The sequence below is a fragment of the Neoarius graeffei genome, chromosome 1 (assembly GCF_027579695.1).
Source record: "Neoarius graeffei isolate fNeoGra1 chromosome 1, fNeoGra1.pri, whole genome shotgun sequence".
NCBI classification, from domain to species: Eukaryota; Metazoa; Chordata; class Actinopteri; order Siluriformes; family Ariidae; genus Neoarius; species Neoarius graeffei.
In genome coordinates, this window is record NC_083569.1 from 125,862,204 (window position 1) to 125,881,552 (window position 19,349).

At 45.7% G+C, this 19,349-nt stretch overlaps 1 protein-coding gene and 1 non-coding gene across 2 annotated transcripts in view; both read right to left on the reverse strand.

Annotated features, from left to right (window-relative positions):
- Positions 1–19,349, reverse strand: part of LOC132883301 (histone-lysine N-methyltransferase PRDM9-like) — a 322,553-nt gene that overhangs the window by 127,847 nt on the left and 175,357 nt on the right. The window lies entirely within an intron of this gene.
- trnae-uuc (transfer RNA glutamic acid (anticodon UUC)) lies at positions 3,302–3,373 on the reverse strand. Its single transcript has one exon. It is a non-coding gene; the product is annotated as a tRNA-Glu (tRNA).

A 19,349-nucleotide genomic window follows, 5' to 3' on the forward strand; every position in this document is an offset into this window, starting at 1 on the left:
AAACTTTTAAGTTCATGGTGGTAAGGTGGAAAAATGTGAAAAAGTTCAAGGGGTATGAATACTTTTGCAAGGCACTGTACAAGACAGTACATTCCTTTAGGAATATGCAGATTGGTGTGTGAGAAAATTACTCTGTGGCACTCTGAACTAACATAGCTTGATATATATATCAAATAATTTTCCTTCTGGTAATTATGAGGTCAAGCTGGTGCCATCGATGTGATCTGGGGTGCATCCAGGAGACTTTGTGCTTTTCCTTGTTTGGGAAATAAGTATTTGTTATACATAAGTTCCTGGCTCAACATAGTTCCAAAAGTCTCTGTACATTTTCATTTATTTTGCCCACTCCAAAGTGGCCGATGCATGCTGGCCAGACATCGTGCTCAGCGCCAACTCTGGCATTGAAATTGCCAAGCAGGTAGATGTCCTCTGTTGGAGACATTTGACTAATAAGCTCATCGAGCTCATTGTAGAACTTGTCCTTTGTCTCAGTAGGGGACTTAAGTGTGGGTGTATAGACAGACACAAGGTTTACTGGACCGTTTGTGGAGTTTAGATGAAGGCACAGTAGCCGTTCGGTACTGCCAGAAGGTGCTTCTATCATGGTTAGGAGAGATGTTCTTACTGCGAATCCAACTCCGTGTTCATGTCTGTCATCCTGGTGTTTCCCCTTCCAGAAGAAGGTGTATTGGCTTTCTTGTAACGAGCCATCATTTGGAACTCTAGTTTATTGGAGTGCAGCAATGTCCACGTTTAGTCTGGCAAGTTCAGCATCAATGACAGCTGTTTTTCAGTTGTCATTGATAAGTTGTAAGTCATTTGACAATCCTGTTAACATTGTCCTAATGTTCCAGCTTGCTATACTAAATGCTGGAGACTTCCTTTGCTCTGTGAGAGCAGGTGTGCTGAGTATCGGCCTGCTTGTCAAGCGTGAGCGCCCTAAACCACTTACACCCAATGGAGCAGCAGACCGTGACGGATCAGCACCCTATTGACTGGGGGCTGCCCAGCTTCAGGCAGGTGGTAGCTGATCAGGGAGCATGGCGGCTCCTCCCACCGTCGGAGTCAGCCCATGGCATCCTTTTTCTACGCCAATTGAAATAGGACTTATTACCCGTAACTGCTGACTTCTGTGTTGTGCCCTTGCTTGTAACCACAAAGATGGAGTGACCTCTCCATGATGCAAAATGCCTGGGCAGGGTTATGGAGATTCTGAGTTGCCCAAGCATCAGGACCCCCCTCTCAGCCTCGCTGATGTGGTCCAGAGGAAAGCAGTGCAGTACATCTGGCACCAACTTGGCTGCAGGAGCTGCCGGAAGAGTTGACTGGTAGCCAGGTCAAACTGCCTAACGGGGCTCCGCTCCGAGTTTTCTGTCAGGATTTACTTCCTTAGCCTTCCACTATCCTTAGCACTCACAAGGCAGTGAGACTATTTACCCATAGTTAGGGCCATTGACAGGTGCTGTCACTCCAGGCAGAGCGAGCCTGGGAGTAGTGATAGCTAAGGGGTCACTCCACTCTCCCCACAGCCAGACCATGGCCCTATCACCAGTTGCAGTTTAACGTCATACCCAGGACAAATATATATATATATATATATATATATATATATATATATATATATATATATATATATATATATATAGAGAGAGAGAGAGAGAGAGAGAGAGAGAGAGAGAGAGAGACTTTCTTCCAAAGATACCATTTATTGAAATAGCTGACATGAATTAACAAACTAATACTGATCGGATATAGCAACGATAGCAGCCAAGGAATAGTTCAATATAACTGGTGATACAATATGTACAAATAAGAATCAGTAGTGTATATGATGATAACTAAGGCACTAATGGTGAATTAATAAGCTATATCCAAGTTTGCAGTGTAGGGGTGAGTGGATGTTAAAAATGTGATAGGGAAACCACGTGTTTGTGTGTGTGTGTGTGTGTGTGTGTGGAATGCGAATGGAATGCAGCCATGCCCAAAAGGTGGATGGTCAGCACAGAAAGGGCGTGCGAAATTGAACAAAGGAATCTGTAGTTCAAACTAGTCTTGGCTCGGCCTTAAACCCAAATTCTACTCAAATCCCAATGTTGAGGAGTGAAGTACAATGGAGGGAGTTAAAAAGAGAGAGAGAGAATGCATGCACAAAATAACTAAATACAGATCGTAAATAAAGTAAATCAAACAACATGTGGTCTAAGACTGACTTTCATGTGAATCAAAATGTGTACATTTAAATCATAAATGAATTCAAATAAAGAACACTATTAACTCACTGCAAGTAAAAACTAACACATTTTGTCCAGATGCTAGCCTCACTTGGGTGATCGCTCTTGTTAGCGATTGAAGTGTGCCTTCTCCGAAGATAGCGTGGGATGCAGATCCAGGATGAAGATGGTTTTGTTCCTTACAGCTTGTCAGCTGAAGATCCTCGGTGTCCTGTTGGCTGTCTGATAATCTAGAAGGAATCTTGTTTATAATTTGTTGACTTTGAAAAAGGGAAAAGGAATCCGGTTGCCTTTTCTCTTTGAAACACTGCGTGGGCTGCAGTAACTAACCAGTTCAATTATTATTACAACTCTGCAAAGGTCAAATACATTGAACTTTGGCTAAAGTCCGGTATCAATAGCTGGTTCTTCGTTCTCTGTCCTTCTGTAGGGCCAATGCACGGCTTCTCTTTCACGTGTGGAATCCACCGCCAGAGAGGAAATCCACCGCCAGAGAGACAGAATTTCGGTGCTGCCACTGGTTTAAAGCAGTCGTGATGTCACTGTATTTGATATCTGGTATCGTCTCTGTCCAATACCGTTACAGGGATTGAGAAGAATGGGTGGAGATAGAACATGGCATTGAGTACAGAGATTGGTGTGTTCAAACTGTACTGTGAAAGGATTACTATGGTTATGGGCATGGTAGCCGCCCCTACATCAGATGTTGGAAGAACAGCTGGATGCACTGGCACCCATTTGGCCTGGTGTAGTGAAAACCCGGACCCTTACCCTTTCCCTCTGTACAGGTTTGAGCCCACGGTGTTAAAAAATAGCTGTAATGCTGAACACCGGCTGCTGTGGTCAGATTCAGAGTACAGCCTTTGTTGGAGTTAACAAAAAGCCAGGCCCAGGACGTTAGATGGGGTAAGAGAGAGATAAGCTGAGTAAGCCCTGGAATCTTCTGCACTGTCATCAGACTTCTTGTCCCATCATGACACCAAAAGGACTCATGAAAGCAAGAGCCTATAGAATGAAGATTTCACTCAAGGTCATGTGACTTGCAACTCGAGTGACACAACAAAGACACATTCCCATACCGGGAGTCAAACCCGGGCCACCTGGGTGAAAACCAGGAATCCTGAACACTAGACCATATGGGACAGCCTTGATATGTAAAGGCCACCTTTGAAGTGCTTAGGCCATTGGTGAGAACTCAGGCATTTTCCCGAAAAGTAGGTGTTATTTTATTTAGTCAGGCTGGAAAAGATTACAAAACCATCTCTAAATAGTTTGGACTTCATCAATCCACAGTCAGACAGACTGTGTACAAATGGAGGAAATTCAAGACCATTGTTACTATCCCCAGGAGTGGTCAAACAACAAAGATCATTCCAAGAGCAAGGTGTGTAATAGTCGGCGAGGTCACAAAGGACCCCAGGGTAACTCCTAAGCAGAGGTGGAAAAACTGGATTGACAAAGTAAAAGTCCTGCTTAGGTTTTCCTTCTGCCTGTGCTCTCAACACAGGTGATTTCACCAATTAGCTCATCAACCTGGCTTAGGGGATGTGGTAATTAGGATCAGCTGGTTCATTGAATTGGCTGGAGCAAAAATGTGGCGGGGTTTTTACTTTCTGCACCTGGGTTTTTCCACCTCTGCTCCTAAGCAACTGAAGGCCTCTCTCACATTGGCTAATGTTCATGAGTCCACCATCAGGAGAACACTGAACAACAATGGTGTGTATAGCAGGGTTGCAAGGAAAAAGCCACTGATCTCCAAAAAGAACATTGCTGCTCATCTGCAGTTTACTAAAGAGCACATGGACAAGCCAGCTACTGGAAAAATGTTCTGTGGATGGGTGAGACCAAAATAGAACTTTTTGGTTTAAATGACAAGCATTATGTTTGGAGAAAGGAAAACACTGCATTCCAGCCTAATAACCTTATCCCATCTGTGAAACATGGTGGTGGTAGTATCATGGTTTGGGCCTGTTTTGCTGCATCTGGGCCAGCACGGTTTGCCATCATTGAGGGAGCAATGAATTCTGAATTATGCCATGGATTTCTAAAGGAAAATGCTAGGACATCTGTCCATGGACTGAATCTCAAGAGAAGGTGGGTCATGCAGCAAGACAATGACCCTAAGCACACAAGTCGTTCTACCAAAGAATGGTTAAAGAAGAATAAAGTTAATGTTTTGGAATGGCCAAGTCAAAGTCCTGACCTTAATCCAATGGAAATGTTGTGGAAGGACCTGAAGTGAGCAGTTCATGCGAGGAAACCCACCAACTTCCCAGAGTTGAAGCTGTTCTGTATGGAGGAATGGGCTAAAATTCCTCCAAGCCAGTGTGCAGGACTGATCAACAGTTACTGGAAATGTTTAGTTGCAGTTATTGCTGCACAAGGGGGTCACACCAGAAACTGAAAGCAAAGGTTGACATACTTTTGCCACTGACAGATATCTAATATTGGATCATTTTCCTCAATAAATAAATGACCAAGTATAATATTTTTGTCTCATTTGTTTAACTGGGTTCTCTTTATCTACTTTTAGGACTTGTGTGAAAATCTGGTGATGTTTTAGGTCATATTTATGCAGAAATATAGAAAATTCTAAAGGGTTCACAAACTTTCAAGCACCACTGTAAGAGTGATGCAGAGCTGAGTGGAGATGTTATCTGTAAGAAAATTTTCCCTCTCTCAAAGGGTTGCTGGTCACAGCCCATGGTCAGTCTCTGAGCAGAAGCTTCAAGCTTTTTTCAGTGTGAACAATGAGTCTTGTACAAAGTGCTGTATGGGGTAAGAGAGAACCAAGCAGCAATGCGAGAAGTGTCTGATCCGAGGTCACACGCACCAACCATCGTGCCCCAAGCCGATGTAAGGTTTCAAGCAGTGGTGATCCTGTCTCATTTTTCTATCCCTCACAAGCCATGCTAACAGTTGCAATCCATGGACAAACTCAGAGATGAAGAGTGACTCAGTGAAACTGAAAATTCAGTGATATACCCCAGATTCCGACCAGGGTCATGGAGATGCCAGAACAGAATCCAATTGCTTCCCTGATTACGGCTCTCCAGACTCTGAGTTATCTGTGTTCCCCTACCAGAAAATCAGCCGCTGGTTGAAGCATTTTGTGGTCAGCCAAGCATCTAACAGAGAATCTTCTAATTTTTAGTCAGCCCTATTATCCATTGCACCACTGACCCAAGCGGAGCCATGATAAGTGAGATCCAAACTACATACGAATTTCCATTTAGTCACTGTTCAATAGTGAGATGGAAAACACAATACCAGAACCTAGCTTCAAACCAGGGTTGCTGCACTTATAACGCAGAGTACTAGCCACTATACTATCACAGCGCTCCACCTCCCAAGGGCAGAGTGTCTGATCACGTTGCCACAAACTCAGTGGCTAGACATGGATTGGGCCATCCCGGCCGACTTTTGGCCTGGTGTTGTGAGAACAGTCAGCTTTTTAGTTCAGTTCAGTTCAGTTCAATTTCATTGCTCATTTTATGTTAACACATGGCCAACTTGCAATGAAATGCAGTGGACCAGATAAGACCCAGAAACAAGTCTCTCAGCACTGGAGCCCGACAGGAGTTTAACAGAATATCAGTTAAAAAAAAGATTCAAAGTCCTAAAGATAAAAAAAACAACGGAAGTTAAATTCAAGTGAAAATAGAAATAACTGAGATGTATGCATGCATTGTCTCAGTGGGGAAGTGTGGGGAGGGGGTGTAGCACAAGCACCTGTATTGCACATCGGAAAAATTGACACGTGCGGCTACCAGTAATTGCACTTTGTTGAAGACCAATGAAGTACTGACCATGGAAACAGAGTTTTAATATGTGTTGGTAAATGTGGAAACAGTAAATATGTAAATGTTTTGGTGATATGTAAACGGAGTCTTGTGAAATAAACAGAGTCTTGTGATATGTCGATTGTGGACCTGTAGTTGTTTGAAATGATGTTTGCCTTCATGCCAAACTTCTTCAGCCTCCTCAGGAAGCACGGCCGCTGGCGAGCTTTCCTGACCACAGTGTGGAACTTGAAGCTGCTGACCCTTTTGACCTCATCCTCGTTGATGTAGATGGCCTAGTGTGTCCTCCCTTGCTGTCTCCTGTAGTCCACTATCATCTCCTTAGTTTTCCTGACGTTGAGAGAGAGGTTGTTGTTCTGGCACCAGCTGGCTAACACCTTCACTTCCTCTCTGCATGCCGTCTCATGGTTGTCCGTAAGGAGGCCTGAGATAGTTGTTTCATCAGCAATCTTGATGACGATGTTGGCGCTGAATTTAGCACTGCAGTCGTGGGCGAACAAGGAATACATGAGGGGCCTGAGCACACAGCCCAGTGGTAAACCTGTGTTCAGGATAAGCGAGGAGGAAGTGTGGCTACCGATTATCACCAGCTGGGTTCTGCCTGTCAGAAAGTCAAAGATCCATCTGCAAATGGTCATCTGCTCATGAAATTGTTACATATTTCGTCATGATTGCATTTTCTCTGCTCATCCCAAGGCAGTTTTATTTATTAAGTGCAAATTTGCAGCTAAATGCTTTCAAGATCTTGCAACCTGATTTGATTTTGGTTGCTGGTCACAGCCCATGGTCAGACTGTGAGCTGAGCTTTGTCAGAGAGAGCTTTCAGAAAACAGGTTTCAGTGGCCTTTTTGAAGGACGCTTTAGCTTCAGAAAATGATAAATGTAACTAAGAATTTTGAACCTTGGTCCTATCTACTGAGCTGTGCAGGCTCTAAGATGAGCTATATTGAACCATAGGATATGTATTTTCTTTTAGAACGTGAAGAATTTTGTCCATCAGCTCACTTTGAAAATGTTTTCAGAATTTTGTCCATCAGGTCACTTGGAAAATGTTACCATTGGAAACAGTTGGTGCATTATGAAATGCAAAATATGATAAAGGAGACTCCAAACGCTTGAGCAACTGAAATCCTATAATCAGGCAAGAATGGGACAACATTCCTCTTTCAAAACTACAGCACTTGGTCTCCTCAGTTCCCAAATATTTACAGAGTTTTGTTAAAACAAGAGGTGATGCAGCACAGTGGTAAACATGCCCCTGTCCCACCTTTTTGAAATGTGTTCCTGGCATCAAATTCAAAATTAGCATATCTTTTTCAAACAACAAAAATTTCTCAGTTTCAACATTTGATATGTTTTCTCCACATATCACCTCCACACCACTCTGAAAGCTGCTCAGAATGTAGTGATTCATTTTTTGATAGTAACAGCTCTGACAGTATTTCCAGCCGGAAGCCCGAAAGTACTGGAACAGCAACGACAATTCTGTTTGTTTGTTTTTTTGCCATACACTGAAGACATTTGCGTTTGATGTCAAAAGTGGGTGGCACGGTGGTGTAGTGGTTAGCAGTATCATGTCGCAGCAAGAAGGTTCTGGGTTTGAACCCATTGGCTGAGGGGGGCCTTTCAGTGTGGAGTTTGCATGTTGTGCCTGTGCGGGTTTCCTCTGGGTGCTCTGGTTTCCCCCAAAGTTCAAAGACATGCGGTTAGATTATTATGGGGTAGCCATGGCCTGAGGTTAGGCTGAAGTGTCCTTGAGCAAGGGCACCTAACCCACAACTGCTCCCTGGGTGTTGTAGCATAGCTGCCCACTGCTCTGGTTATGTGCGTGTGCTCATTGCTCACTTGTGTGTGCGGGTGTGTGTTCACTGCTCCAGATGCATTAAACGCAGAGTTTAAATTCCACTGTGTGCTTAAGAATTACATGTGACAATTAAAGGCTTCTTGGCTTGCCTTCTATATGTGATAGGTCAGAATTTCAGCTTTTATTTCTTGATATTTACACCTATATATGTTAACAAAATGGTGTTGGGAGTTTTCCACAGTCAAATGCAGAGACTTTCAGGTCAAGTCAAGTTTATTTGTATAGCACTTTTAACAATAAACATTGCCGCAAAGCAGCTTCATAGAATTTAACATCTTAAAACATGAGCTAATTTTATCCCTAATCTATCCCCAATGACCAAGCCTGTGGCGACAGTGGCAAGGAAAAACTCCCTCAGATGACATGAGGAAGAAACCTTGAGAGGAACCAGATTCAAAAGGGAACCCATCCTTATTTGGGCAACAACAGACAACATGACTATAACATTAACAGTTTTAACATGAAGTCAGTTTCGTTGATGTTATAAACTCTTCATTGACGGAAACTTGAGTGCAAAACTGTTCATGACAACTGCAGTCCTAAAGTTAGCAAGTCAACTGTAGTCCTCAGCCATAAAAGCATTACTGTAAGTGTCCAGAGCATCCTCCAAGTGTGACTTTCAACTGTCCACATGGGGCCGTCCTCTACAGGAGCGATGCGATGAGACTCCAAACAGACACAGGGCACCAGGATGGATCAGGCAGGTCTGAGGAGCAAAAGAGTTCGGCATCTTGATCCCAGGACCGACATGTAACTCAGATGAAAGATCGGGGGGGACGCGAGAGAAAACACAGGTTGTTAGGCATGCACAATATCACCTGAATAAGAAGGAACAGTATACATATTGCACTGAGTACAAGCAGGGACTCCGGCAAAAACTAACTATGACAGCATAACTAAAAGGGGAGAGCCAGAAGGTAACACAGGCATGAGGGAGCCCCGGGACATAAAACAGCCAGCCACTACATCGTCAACAGACTTGAGTGAGCAAGTGAGTGGGGGACTGACAGCATCCATACATCCCAGTTTACCGAAGACTCTATGTCTGAGGACCCTCCAGATCTACATCTTTACCTCATAAACACAATTAACAAAAGGCTTGACTAAACAGATATGTTTTCAGCCAAGACTTAAATGCTGAGACTGGGTCTGATTCCTGAACACTACTTGGAAGGCTATTCCATAACAGTGGGGCTTTGTCAGAAAAAACTCTGCCCCTTGATGTAGCCTTCACTATATGAGGAACCAGCAGATAGCTTGCACCCTTTGATCTAAGTAGGCGTGGCGGGTCATAGAGGAGCAGAAGTTCACTCAGGGACTGTGGCGTGAGACTATTCAGTGCTTTAAAGGTCAATAGTAGTATTTTATAATCGATACGAAATTTGATTGGGAGCCAATGCAGTGTGGATAAGATAGGGGTGATGTGGTCATATTTTCTAGTTCTCGTAAGGACTCTTGCTGCTGCATTTTCAACTTACTGGAGCTTGTTCATACACTTATTGGAACATCCAGACAGTAAGGCATTACAATAATCCAACCTGGAGGGAATGAAAGCATGAACTAGTTTTTTTTTTTCCGCGTCATGGAGTGACATTAAATTTCTTATCTTAGCAATATTTCTGAGATGAAAGAAAGCTGTCCAGGTAATGTTATCAATGTGATTTTCAAATGAAAGAGTGGGGTCAATAATCACTGTGAGGTCTTTTACTGCTGCCTGTGAAGAAACAGAAAGGCCATCCAGAGTTACTGTGTAATCAGAAAGCTTACTTCTAGCTGCATGTGGTCCGAGTACAAGTGCTTCAGTCTTGTCAGAGTTAAGCAGAAGGAAGTTAATAAGCATCCAGTGTCTAACGTCCTTCACACAATCCTCAATTCTATTAAGCTGGTGTCTCTCATCAGGTTTTGCAGAACCACACAACTGTGTGTCATCAGCATAACAGTGGAAAATAATACAGTGTTTATGAATAATATCACCCAGAGGTAACATATATAAAGAAAAAAGCAGTGGACCCAAGACAGAACCTTGTGGAACACCAAACTTTACTGCAGTATGTCTAGAAAAAGCACCATTTACATCAACATACTGAGAGCGATCAGCTAAATTAGAGCTGAGCCAGGAGAGGGCCATTGCCTTAACTCCCACAACATTGTCTAGTCTATCCAGAAGAATGGAATGATCAGTGGTATCAAATGCTGCATGAAGGTCAAGCAACACAAGCAGCGAGACACAGCCCTGATCAGACACCAACAGTAGGTCGTTTACTACTTTAACCAGTGCTGTCTCTGTGCTATGATGAGGTCTAAATCCTGACTGATACATTTCATGGATGTTATTCCTATGTAAATATGAGAATAACTGCTGTGCAACAGCTTTTTCAAGGATCTTGGAGATAAAGGGGAGGTTTGATATTGGACAGCTGACAGGGATCAAGGTCAGGTTTTTTAATCAATAACTGCTAATTTAAAGGATTTGGGTACATAGCCAATCCTAAGAGAAGAATTTATTATTTTTAGAAGTGGTTCAATTACTTCAGGTATTATCTGTTTGAATAGACGTGTACGTAAGGGATCTAGTACACAAGTTGAGGCTTTTGTTGCGGAGATTAATGAAAGTAATTAAGTTTCTCTAAGGGGAGTAAAACATTGTAATTGATGATCTGATACAGTTCTATCAGTTAACTACAGGGTCACTTACATTGTCTGACCTTAAATTAGTAGTTTGAGTCTTTTGTTGGGTATTCTCAATTTTGTCATTAAAGAAATTCATGAAGTCATTGCTACTACATACTACAGGTATGCACGTGTCTATAGTGGACTTATTCCTGGTTAATTTTGCTACAGTATTAAACAGGAATCTAGGATTATTTTTGTTATCTTCTATTAAGGAGGGGAGATAAGTTGATCTAGCAGCACTAAGAGCTTTTCTATACTTCAGGAATTTCTTCTTCCATGCTAATTTGAAAGCTACCAATTTTGTTTGACGTGATTTACGTTCCAGTTTTCAAGTGGTCTGTTTTAAACTAGCAGTTATAAAACCCCTGATTAAAAAACCTGACCTTGATCCCTGTCAGCTGTCCAATTATAGGCCAATATCAAACCTCCCCTTTATCTCCAAGATCCTTGAAAAAGCTGTGGCACAGCAGTTATGCTCATATTTACATAGGAATAACATCCATGAAATGTATCAGTCAGGATTTAGATCTCATCATAGCACAGAGACAGCTCTGGTTAAAGTAGTAAACGACCTACTGTTGGTGTCTGATCAGGGCTGTGTCTCACTACTTGTGTTGCTTGACCTTAGTGCAGCATTTGATACCATTGATCATTCCATTCTTCTGGATAGACTAGAAAATGTTGTGGGAGTTAAGGGAACTGCCCTCTCCTGGCTCAGGTCTTATTTAACTGATCGTTATCAGTATGTTGATATTAATGGTGATATTTCTAGACGTAATGAATGAATGAACCCTATATTATCACTGTACCAGTGAAATTGACCATCAACCTGCCCTTACAGAGGGGCACAGGACAGAAAGACAGGGATAAAAGAAAAAGAAACACAGTAGTAACATGAGGAGAGATGAGGAAAAAAAAGCACCCCCACATTATGCTCCTGTCAGGAGTCCAGTGTGGGAACAAAAACCTCCGCACACAATAACAATAACACAAGTACACTTTAAAACACAGGACTTGAGGGGTGGAAAGGGGGGAAAGAAGGGGGCAATCAGGGGTGGGGGTAAGGGGGCGAGGGGAGGAGGTAGAGATAACCCAGCGCAAGCAAGCAGCCATCCACTCCTGCAGCCATGAGGGCGCTGGTCATGCACCCGCTTGTCACACTGGGGGTGAAAGCGCCGATCGCGGAAAGTTGTAGAAGGAATGCGAGGAATGCGAGAGCATCTCCCAGCAGTGACCTTCAGGGGGAAATGTTGTCCCAGCAACGGCCTTACCCAAGGCCGGTGCTGTCTCAGGGAGCCGAATGTCGATAAGATAAAGAATGTTTGGTCTTTCGAACAGACGCAGTCTTTGCACATCCACACCGCTCATCCATATCTGTCCATTTCATCCATTCCATTCAAATTGGTCTCCGAAATACTTATTCCTTGCAAAGCCGAAATCTTCTCCAAGATGACAACCATATTGTGGCTCAAGTTCTGAATAGCCACAGTCTGAGTGCCGACAGCTTTGCCCACGGCTTCAATCATATTGGGCAGCTTTGTGGGGCTTTGAACAGCTGTCACCATTGTCTGATTTCCTTGATATACCAGGGCAATGCCTAATCCAATCAGCAAAAGTCCTGTAATCATGGTTCCGAATAGGTAGATATCTTCAATGTCCTCCACAGAAAGAATCACCAGGCACACGACCCGCCACCGCTCCCATGCATCCACCGTGTAACCAGCCGCGAACATTCCGGCAGGACAGGCGGGTTCCCCCGAAGCCAGACTTCTCGTCAAGAAAACTGTGTCAATTTTGTTAGGAAACCAGTTTATCAATTCCATGCTTTTTTTTAGTTTAGAAAGCAATGCGGAGAGAATCTCTTCAAAAAGACAGATGAGACGAGACAAAGAAGCACAAGCAGGGAAAAAAAGGAGGGAGAGGGAGAGCAGAGAAAATGCGACCGCCTTCCGTGGAAGCACGGAGACAAAAGGTAAAGTTTGGTGTTCCACAAGGTTCTGTCTTGGGTCCACTGCTTTTTTCTTTATATATGTTACCTCTGGGTGATATTATTCGTAAACATTGTATTAGTTTCCACTATTATGCTGATGACACACAGTTGTATGTTTCTGTAAAACCTGATGAGAGACACCAGCTTAATGGAATTGAGGAATGTGTGAAGGGCATTAGATGCTTTATTATTAATTAGACGCTTTAATTATACACTTTAATATTAATTAGATGCTTATTAATTTCCTTCTGCTTAACTCTGACAAGACTGAAGTACTTGTACTAGGACCACATGCAGCTAGAAGTAAGTTTTCTGATTCCACAGTATGTTAGGACTGGGGACTGTTTTTGGCCTCTAGAGGCCGCTGTTATTTCTTTATCTTGTCATGTTTGTTTTGGCCTCTAGAGGCCGCCACTGTTTTCTGTGTTTTGTGTTTGTTTTGACAGCCTTTGTTTCCATGTGCTTTTTGCCTCACCTGTTCCTTATTTCCTGCCCTGCCTAGTTCTAATTACCCTGTGTATAAATACTTCCTCAGTTTGGTCCCTAGTCATGGAGTCTTTGTGCTGTTATGTTATCTCTTGAGATCTCTGGTCCATGGTCCTTGTCTTTGTCCTTGTGATCTTTTGTACTTTGCTTTCTTGTGGATATTTTGGATTTTGTATTTACCATTTTGGATCTTCTGAGCATTTGGCTTTTTGCCTTTTCTTTTCTTATTTTTGGCCTTTTGTTTTGACTTTGAACTTTTGGATTTTTTTTTCTCGTATATCTTCTGAGCGTTGGGATTATACTTTTGTTTTTTGCCTTGGATTTTTGCACTGTAAATAAACTGATTTTTTCTACTCTACTTTCGCTTCACTCGTCTGCACTTGAGTCATTCCCCTGGTGGCCTAGTGGGGGTTTGCTGGATTACTACACCAGTGACCTGGGTTTGATTCCCAGTAAAACCTTAACCGAAAGACTCTGTCATGACTGACTCAGCAGAGGCTTCTTCAACTGTCTACCTGGCTAACCTTCAGGGAATGATGGCCACATTAATGTGCCTCGGATCTACCCTGGACACTCAGGGACGGACTCTTGCAAGCCAACGTGAGACCCTTGCTCACCACGAGGTACTGCTTCAGCAAATTGGGAAAGCCCTGGTACAGCTGACCCCTCTGTCCCCATCTCCTCCTCCTGCTCCACCATCTGCTCCCACTCCAGTGCTTCCTGCCCTGCTGCCCTCTTCACCTTGTGAGCCCTGCCTTCCTGCACCACAGAGGTATGATGGCAAGCACGGTGAGTGCCAGGAATTCCTTACCCAGTGCCAACTCACCTTTTAGCTCCAGCCTACCACCTACACTATGGATCACCGCAAGATTGCCTTTGTGATAGCCTTATTAGCTGATAAGGCACGAGCTTGGGCAACGGGCGTCTGGCAGAGACAGGGACCCGAGTGCTCTGACTTCAAGCTGTTTATGGAGGAGATGCTTCGGGTCTTCAATCAGGCAGACATCAGTAAAGACGCAGCCAGGAAGCTCATGTCCATCTGGCAGGAAGGAAGCGTTGCTGACTACGCCATCTTGTTCCGGATGCTTGCAGCAGTCAGTGGATGGAACGAAACTGCCCTGGTTTCAGCCTTCCACCATGGTCTGTCTGACCCCATCAAGGATGGTCTGGCATCTATCGGATGCCCAAATGGCCTCGAAACTCTGATTTCACATGCCATTCGTCTTGACAACAGGATTAGAGAACGCCGCCAAGTCCTGAGCCTCCCCGGCCTCACTGCCTCGACCTGGAGCCCGTCTACCTCCTCCAGTGACTGTCCGGAGCCCATGCAACTGGGCCATGCCCGTCTCTCTGCATCTGAGAGGGAGCACAGAAGGAAGGACAAGTGCTGCATCTACTGTGGCAAGCCTGGCCACTACCGAGCATCATGTCCCGAGCGCTCGGGAAAAGGACAGCCCTGTCCAGCCGAGGGAGGGTTGTGACGGGGCCTACCCTCTCTCCTGAACTTCCTGGCCAAGGAGTCGACATCCTGGTCTCCATGTCCTGGGGTGAGTCCATCCACTCTTGCCAGGCCTTGCTAGACTCTGGGGCAGCTGGAAACTTTATGGATGTCCACTTCACCCGCAGAATCAATGTCCCTACTGCTCCTCTTGAAGTCCCACTGTCTGTGTCTGCCCTGGATGGCCAAGCTTTAGGTGATGGAAGAGTCACCCAAGTTACTTCTCCAGTCTTTATCCAGTCCCAAGGTCACCAAGAAGAAATATCCCTGCACCTGATTCATTCACCAGAGTTCCTGGTGATTCTAGGCCTTCCTTGGCTTACCCACCACAACCCTCGTATAGACTGGGTAACAAGCCAGGTTGTGGAATGGGGTCCTGCATGCTATGCCTCTTGTCTTCTCTCTAGCTCTCCTGTGTCTCCTGCCGAGCCTCCTGATCTCACTGAGTTATCTCAAGTTCCCACGAGTAATGGGATCTGAAAGAAGTTTTTAGCAAGTGCAGGGCCACCATTCTTCCACCACACCATGCCTATGACTGTGCCATCGACTTGCTTCCTGGGGCTACCCCTCCTTGTGGCAGACTGTTTTCCCTCTCTCAGCCAGAACACAAGGCCATGGAGGAGTACATCAAGGACGCCTTGGCCTCTGGGTTCATTCGACCCTCCACCTCACCTGCTGGTGCCGGCTTCTTCTTTGTCGGCAAGAAGGATGGGGGGCTCCGGCCATGTATTGATTACAGGGGCCTGAACAAGATCACTGTGCGCAACCACTATCCCCTCCCGCTGATGTCCACAGCGTTCAACCTGCTCCAAGGCACTACTGTCTTCACCAAGTTGGACTTACGGAACGCATACCACCTCATCCGTATCCGACAGGGAGACGAGTGGAAGACTGCCTTTAACACCCCGTCAGGGCACTGAGTATCGAGTTATGCCCTTCGGACTCACCAACGCACCGGCAGTTTTTCAGGCCCTAATCAATGACGTCTTGAGGGACATGATTAACCAGTGCATTTTCGTCTATCTCGACGACATCTTGGTATTTTCCAAGACCTTACAGGAGCACCGCCACCATGTCCACCAAGTCCTCCAGAGACTTCTACAGAACAATCTGTTTGCTAAAGCCCAGAAATGTGAGTTTCATGTCCCCGAGGTCTCCTTCCTGGGTTTTATTGTATGGACGGGACAACTCCAAATGGACCCAGCCAAGACCCTGGCCGTCTGGGACTGGCCTACTCCCAAGTCCGTTAGAGAAGTTCAGCGGTTCTTAGGATTCGCTAACTTCTACCGCAAGTTCGTCAGGAACTTCAGTTCCGTAGCAGCACCCATATCGGATCTCACCAAAAAGACTGGTGGATCTTATGTCTGGTCTCCTCGGGCGGAAAAGGCGTTCAAGGACCTCAAGCACCGCTTTTGCACAGCACCCATTCTGGTCCTCCTGGACACTTCCCAACCGTTCATCATGGAGGTGGACGCCTCGGACAGTGGTGTCGGCGTGGTGCTCTCTCAATGCGCGGAAGGAAAGTTGCACCCCTGCACTTACTTCTCCCACCGCCTGAGCCCTGTGGAGTCCCGGTATGATGTGGGGGATCGAGAACTGCTAGCAGTTAAACTGGCCCTTGAGGAGTGGAGGCACTGACTGGAGGGAGCGCAACATCCATTCCTGGTTTGGACGGACCACAAGAACCTGGAGTACCTCCAGCAAGCCAAGAGACTGAATCCATGATAGGCTAGGTGGGCCTTGTTTTTCTGTCGATTCAATTTCACCCTATCGTACCGCCCTGGCTCTAAGAACACCAAACCAGATGCAATCTCCAGGCTATTCTCGCCCAACAACAGGGAGAGTGAAGTTGGGCCTATTATCCCGGTGTCCCGGATTGTGGCCCCTGTCTGCTGGGGTGTTGAGGAGGCCGTCCGACAAGCTCAACGCCAGGACCCTGGTCCTGGGACGGGGCCACCGGGCCTCCTCTATGTCCCTCATCAAGCCCAGGCCAAGGTTCTCCAGTGGGGCCATTTGTCCCCTCTCACCGCCCACCCGGGAGCTCGGAGGACCCTGGACTTCTTGAAAAGATGCTTCTGGTGGCCAAGCATGGAGAAGGAAGTGAGGTCATTTGTCCTGTCCTGTGAGGTGTGCACCAGAAGCAAGAACCCACGACAGCATCCCCAGGGCCTCCTGCATCCCCTGCCCATTCCCCAGCGTCCCTGGTCACATGTGGCAGTTGACTTCATCACGGGCCTTCCTGACTCACAAGGTAACACAGTCATATTGGTCATTGTCAACAAATTCTCGAAGGCCTGCCGCTTCATACCACTGTGCAAACTCCCTTCTGCTCTTGAAACAGACAAACTTATTTTTAATCATGTCTTCCGAGTCTTTGGTCTCCCACAGAACATCGTCTCTGACCGGGGCCCCCAGTTCTCCCGAGTGTGGCACGGGTTCTGCAATCTCATCGGGGCCACTGCCAGCCTCTCCTCTGGATTCCACCCCCAGTCCAATGGCCAGACGGAGAGGCTCAAACAGGACCTAGAAACCACCCTGCAAGGCCTGGTGATGGATAACCTGACATCATGGAGCACCTGGCTGCCATGGGCAGAGTACGCCCACAACACCCTGCAGTCATCTGCCATCAGGTTGTACCCATTCCAGTGCCAATTCGGGTTCCAACCACCTCTGTTTCCTGACCAGGAGGAGGACACTGGGGTGCCCTCGGTCAACGAGTACATGAGCTGGTATTGCAAGACCTGGAACAAGGTCAGGAGGACCCTCATCCAGACTTCCAGGTCCAACCAGACTCAGGCCAACCGCCATAGAAGGCCTGCCCACGTTTTCCACCCTGGGCAGCAGGTTTGGCTGTCCGCCAAGGACCTTCTGCTGTGGGTGGAGAACCGCGAGCTTGCTCCTCGCTATATTGGCCCTTTCAAGGTTGTGCACAGGGTGAACCCTGTCGCCTACTGGCTCCAGTTGCCCCGGACTCTAAGGATCAACCCCACGTTCCATGTTTCCCTGTTGCAGCCCATACTGTCGTCCACGTATGCCCCTGCCCCTAGGAATCCCCCGCCCCCCCGCATCTTCCAGGGTCAGACTGTGTTCACCGTGCGCAGCCTGCTTGACTCCCGCCGGGTCCGTGGTGGGCTCCAATATCTAGTGGACTGGGAGGGCTATGGTCCTGAGGAGCGCTGTTGGGTCCCTGCTCGGGACATATTAGACAAAGAACTTTGTCAGAACTTCCATTCGGCCCATCCGGATCGCCCTGGGAATGTCAGGAGACGCTCCTTGGGGGGGGGGGTCCTGTTAGGACTGGGGACTGTTTTTGGCCTCTAGAGGCCACTGTTATTTCTTTATCTTGTCATGTTTGTTTTGGCCTCTAGAGGCCGCCACTGTTTTCTGTGTTTTGTGTTTGTTTTGACAGCCTTTGTTTCCATGTGCTTTTTGCCTCACCTGTTCCTTATTTCCTGCCCCGCCTAGTTCTAATTACCCTGTGTATAAATACTTCCTCAGTTTGGTCCCTAGTCACAGAGTCTTTGTGCTGTTATGTTATCTCTTGAGATCTCTGTTCCGTGTTCCTTGCCTTTGTCCTTGTGGTCTTTTGTACTTTGCTTTCTTGTGGATATTTTGGATTTTGTATTTACCATTTTGGATCTTCTGAGCGTTTGGCTTTTTGCCTTTTCTTATTTTTGGCCTTTTGTTTTGACTTTGAACTTTTGTCTCGTCTTCTTCCGCTTATCCAGGACCGGGTCGCGGAGGCAGCAGTCTAAGCATGGAAGCCCAAACTTCCCTTTCCCCAGACATCTCGGCCAGCTCCTCGGGAAGAACACCGAGGCGTTCCCAGGCCAGCTGAGCAACATAGTCCCTCCAGCGTGTCCTGGGTCTTCCCCGGGGCCTCCTCCCGGGGGGACATGCCTGGAACACCTCCCCAGGGAGGCATCCAGGACTTTGAACTTTTGGATTTTTTTTTTCTCGTATATCTTCTGAGCGTTGGGATTATACTTTTGTTTTTTGCCTTGGATTTTTGCACTGTAAATAAACTGATTTTTTTCTACTCTACTTTTGCCTCACTTGTCTGTACTTGAGTCATTCCCCTGGTGGCCTAGTGGGGGTTTGCTGGATTACTACACCAGTGACCTGGGTTTGATTCCCAGCAAAACCCTAACACAGTAACTCTGGATGGCCTTTCTGTTTCTTCACGTGCAGCAGTAAAAGACCTCGGAGTGATTATTGACCCCAGACTTTCATTCGAAACTCACATTGATAACATTACCTGGATAGCTTTCTTTCATCTCAGAAATATTGCTAAGATAAGAAATTTAATGTCACTATGTGACGCGGAAAAAAACTAGTTCATGCTTTTGTTACCTCCAGGTTGGATTATTGTAATGCCTTACTGTCTGGACGTTCCAATAAGTGCATAAACAAGCTCCAGTGAGTTCAAAATGCAGCAGCAAGAGTCCTTACTAGAACTAGAAAATATGACCACATCACCCCTGTCTTATCCACACTGCATTGGCTCCCAATCAAATTTCGTATTGATTATAAAATACTACTATTGACCTATTTTTGACTTTTTTCTGATCTCTATAAGACTGGAATACTATCTTTTATTAGTGGCCCACTCCCAGCGAGAGGAAGTTTTGCATTTTCTCGACTCTTCAGTCTTAACACCTGGCTTGGAAAAACTTGTTTTTCATTTGGTATGAACTTCATAGACAATTTTAACCTTTTCTGGAATCGCAGAGAATTCTTCAAGCCAAATAGCACTGAACTCAGCTGGATTGGATCCAAGGTCTTAGTAGACCATTACAGACTT